At 33.3% G+C, this 4,355-nt stretch overlaps 1 long non-coding RNA gene across 1 annotated transcript; it reads left to right on the forward strand.

The window, feature by feature from the left end:
- The first annotated feature begins 239 nt into the window (after positions 1-239).
- On the forward strand, positions 240-2,658 carry LOC129317692 (uncharacterized). Its single transcript, XR_008595024.1, has 4 exons — positions 240-355; positions 495-614; positions 1,490-1,558; positions 2,616-2,658. It is a non-coding gene; the product is annotated as an uncharacterized LOC129317692 (long non-coding RNA).
- The last annotated feature ends 1,697 nt before the right edge of the window (positions 2,659-4,355 follow it).

Here is a 4,355-nt window from a genome sequence, read left to right on the forward strand (position 1 = left end):
CTTGGAGACAGGGGGTTTGAATCTTACCCTATATTGGGAAATTTCATTTTTGTTGACCTCAAATGAAGTTACCAAAATACCCCTATCTCTTGTGCAATTTTAAAAAAATATCTATTGGATTTTTCTGTAATTTTCCCTAATAAACTTCATTTCTTTAAATTCCTTCCCTTTGTCGGTCAAGAACAGAGCACGAGGGGAGAGAGTGAGAGAAATCCTGAATCTAGAAATTTCAAGCTTCTTATCTTCTCCATCGGTCTTCTCCGTCTTCTTTGCCTATTCCCATCTGTCGTCGGTGTTGATGAGTCTAGAAGCTTCATCCGCCGCTGCTAAGAGTTTGAGCTGTGAGTTCTCCCAGGTGCGACGTCAATCACTTCCCTTTTCCTTGCCGTCATGTTGTTTGGTGTGCGTGTGGGTTTGAATTTCAGTTCTACGTCAATCACTTCCCTCTTTCTTGCTGTGATGTTGTTTGGTGTGCGTGTGGGTTTGAATTTCAGTTCTCCCTCCTCTGTTTTCGACACTGTGAAAGGATGCATGGAACGTTCTTCTCCCTCTTCCTTGTGCAGTGTCGCAGGTTCTTTCTCCTCCTTCTCTGCTCACGTCGTTGCTGGTTCAAGGTAGGAGATTTGGGATCCTTCTTTTTGGTTATTTCTGTACTCCTAAACACGGTATATTGTCGCTGTGCGTGAGAGTGTAGTTACTCTGTGTGTGCGTGAAATTACAGAATTTGTGTGTGGTTGTGCTGTTGTGCTATTTCAGGGAAGAGATATATTTAAATATGGAGTTGGAGGCTTAATAATTATAGTGGCTGAGTTAAATTAATTTGTTTGGAATGGCTGGTGTTGAAATAATTGTTAGGATGGAAGTGGAAGAGAAGAGCTTAAATGGAATACTTGGAGTTTTAATTTCTTTTTCTTGTGTTCTGTTGTTGCCGTGATTGTTTAAGAAGAAGATTTTAAATTAAGCAGGAAAGGCATATTAAAGCTTGGTAGTGATATATTTGGGTCAGAATTTTTGAATTTGGATATAAAATTTGAAGAACGATGCCTAAAGATGTTTGTTAAAATGTTTATTAGAGGGAGGAGTGCTTGATTGTGCATTTCCTAAAAATCTCATTAAAATTTTTGGGAGACATAATGGATTTGGATGATATTATTTGGTGAATTGAGGTTGGTATTGTGTAAAACTTTTTGATTATGAAAGTGGTGCCTAACTAGTTAAATCCTTTAGAAGTAGGTAGTTATAGAGAAATTGTTGAGTAATTTACTGGGAGATTTGAAAATAATGTGCATTCGGTGTTTAGAAAAAAAAATGTTTAGTAGGAGATTGTATTGTAATAGAGCATTGAGTTATGACTTTTGAGGGATTTTCATGTGTAAAGCCTTGATTTTAAAATTTAAAGTTATTATATAGCTAAATATTGGTTGTGAAATATTGGGAGTAATTTATTGAATTTACTGAAAGTTTATTAAATATTTTATATAAATTATAGGATGTTTGGAAGAGCAGACATTTAATTGAAGTTGAGAGGTGAACTTTTAAATTTTGGGAAGTAATTCAGGTAAGTGGATAGCGTCCCAACTGAAATTTTTTTCTTTTCAATTAAAATTTCCTTTGCTAAAATATTACGTTTTTCTGAAAATCATTTTAATAGCATTAATGCGATTGTTGGATATTTGTTGATTAACATTACTTTATTTTGAGAAATTAGCTTTACCAAATTTGAAATGTTATTTGACCAATTAAATCAAGTTTGAACTTTGATTATGAGATTTTTATTTTATCAAATATTGGATTGATACAGAGAATGATTCATGCAAGTTCGACTCTGAAAATTTGTTTTTTTGATTATTCGATAAATGCACGCATGAGCATTGGATATGAAATTTGATTCTGGCAAGTTTTAATGCCTAAAAGTATTCATGCGAGTTTGATTTTGAGAATAAGAATTGTATCTGAAAAGTGATGATTTTCTCGCATGTTTGAAAATGGTTTTAAAAAGGGACTTTATACAGAACACTGGTTGCTAACGACAGTTTCGTTAGCCCTTGGCGCGCCATGGTACAACCAGCTAGCAGGGTGTTTTAGGAGGTGCTAGCCCCGTGCGATGGCCAACGCACGTGGAATGGAGGGATGGTTATTCGTGAGCATCGTACTCACGTTTGTTTCGTGGCTTCGGCTGCGTTTGGTTACTTACCCTCGTGGACTATGTGTCCACGTTTGTTTTCGTGGCAAAAGCCGCGTTTGGGTTATCACTCTCGTGGACTGTGTGTCCACGTTTGTTAATTGTTCTGATAAGTTCCTATAATTATGAATCTAATTATCTGAGGATTTCATATTCTATTGGTTTTTTTTTAAGTAAATTGTTTATAAATATATATTTCATATATGTGTTTTCTTGAAAGCAAGTCTTATTAATATTTGCCATGATAGTTCAATGAATTAAGATCTAATTTTAAAATTTTACAGAGCTATTCTATTTTAAAGTTTATTACATTTTTCGGAAAGCTGTTGTCTCTTTGACTCACAATTATTTTAAACTTTTTTTCTCTTTTTATTCAAGTTCTATTATTTATTGTTGGGACGTTATTCACTGGAAATTATTATTTTGATCTCAGATACGTTAGCTGATGTTGTGCCTTCCGCTAATCCTTGAGGGGCTGTAATAATATTCAGTTGAGATGAAAAGCTGAAATCAAACTTCTTTAAAGTAAATTTCTTATGTCAGGTGCTCCACAGAAGCTATAGTTAGGGTCCTCATCCTTATAATTTATACTGTGTTATTTAATGATCGGAAGAGAATTCCTTGCTGCTGCTACTGTTTTGTAAAATATTAAATCTTTTGTTCATATGGTTTGTATTGAGGATGGCTTAATTTATTATCAAAGGTCTTCATGGCTTATAAATTAAATTTTCTAAAAAAAAAAAAGACTTTTGGAATATGGGTAATATCTCTATATTCTGTGCCAACATGTTCTAATTTCGGGGTGTGTGACAGTTTGGTATCAGAGCTTAGGTTTCCTATAGCTATGTGGAGCAAGGATTCTTCAGTGGGGTCTTGATTATCATTATGAACCCGGGCATAATTATAATCAAGGCATCATTGAAGGCCTTATAGAGGGTCCTTGACTGTTATTCCTTTCTTTCTTAGTGATTTCCCTTAATATATAAGTTTTGTGTCTTGAGCTAAATATCTCCTTGGTCTTTGTGCATAGTGAGAAATGTTGTCCATGCATTAAGTATCAACTAGAAGGATCTATAGTTAGATAGTTTCTTATAGAGCTTGAACTCAATCTAACAATATGCTCTTATTTTTGAAGCATATGTTCTTTTACATGTTACAAATTTTGTTAAGGTTAACAATTTTTGTTTTCATGTTAGAAAGAAGATTACACAAGATCACAAGTGCTATTGGGGCATTTGATCAAAGTGGTAGAACTTTAAGACCCTTAATATAGGCTTGTTTTAAATCAAGTAGTATGAATTTTGAGTTAATTTGGTCTCTTCCAAGTTCTGTGCTTATTGGCTTGAATTATGAGAGCAACATTTAAACTATATAAAAAGAAACTCCAGGGAAGAGATTTAGAAATCATGGTTATATTTTACATGGCTCAATACGAATCTTAATTATATAGTATAGTGGTCATAAGTATTATTATATTTTTATATTTTGTCTTCATAAGATTCAGGCATTGTTTGATTTTAGTTCATTATGGTCATATATGCTTAGGTATTATGATAGCAAATCCTACTAGTGAGATATTTTGATGGATCAAATGTTTGAATCTTTTACCATCAATGGAAAGTGAAGGATTTTTTTGATGACTTTCCATAAGTGCCTAAATGATTTCTTTGATGAAATTACAATAAAAGGAGGTGCGAATAAGAATTATGGAGATTAATTGAGTCAATAATGTGGATGAGAGATTTATAATGTTGAAACACCAAATTTGGGCCAACCACAAATTGTGCGCGAATAAAGTGTAAAAAAAAAAAAACAAACAGACTCTTGGCTTATGATAACGGTTCAAATGAGTCTATTAGAGGTCAAACAGGTCTTGTATGATGTGGGAACGAGAATTTGAACTTGGGTGATGAAAAACTTGAATTATGACTTGAAGTGGAACTTTGAAGTTCGTATGGTTTGATTAGATTATGGATGACTTAAGGTGTGTTAATGCAGGTTAAGCAATCATTTTGAGTCATAAAGCCAATCTAGAGCATCAAATTAGGTTTACATGTTATATGAGTGATTAGAAATATGTGTAAGATGAAAAATTTTAAAAGAGTGTAAGGTCAAGTAATTGAGCCTTCAAACTAGAACTAAATGAGTAGTTAAAAAAAAAAAGTAAAGTAAA

This window comes from Prosopis cineraria, unplaced genomic scaffold, assembly GCF_029017545.1.
Source record: "Prosopis cineraria cultivar Desert tree isolate PC_DT_omini unplaced genomic scaffold, ASM2901754v1 PC8, whole genome shotgun sequence".
Classification (NCBI taxonomy): Eukaryota; Viridiplantae; Streptophyta; class Magnoliopsida; order Fabales; family Fabaceae; genus Prosopis; species Prosopis cineraria.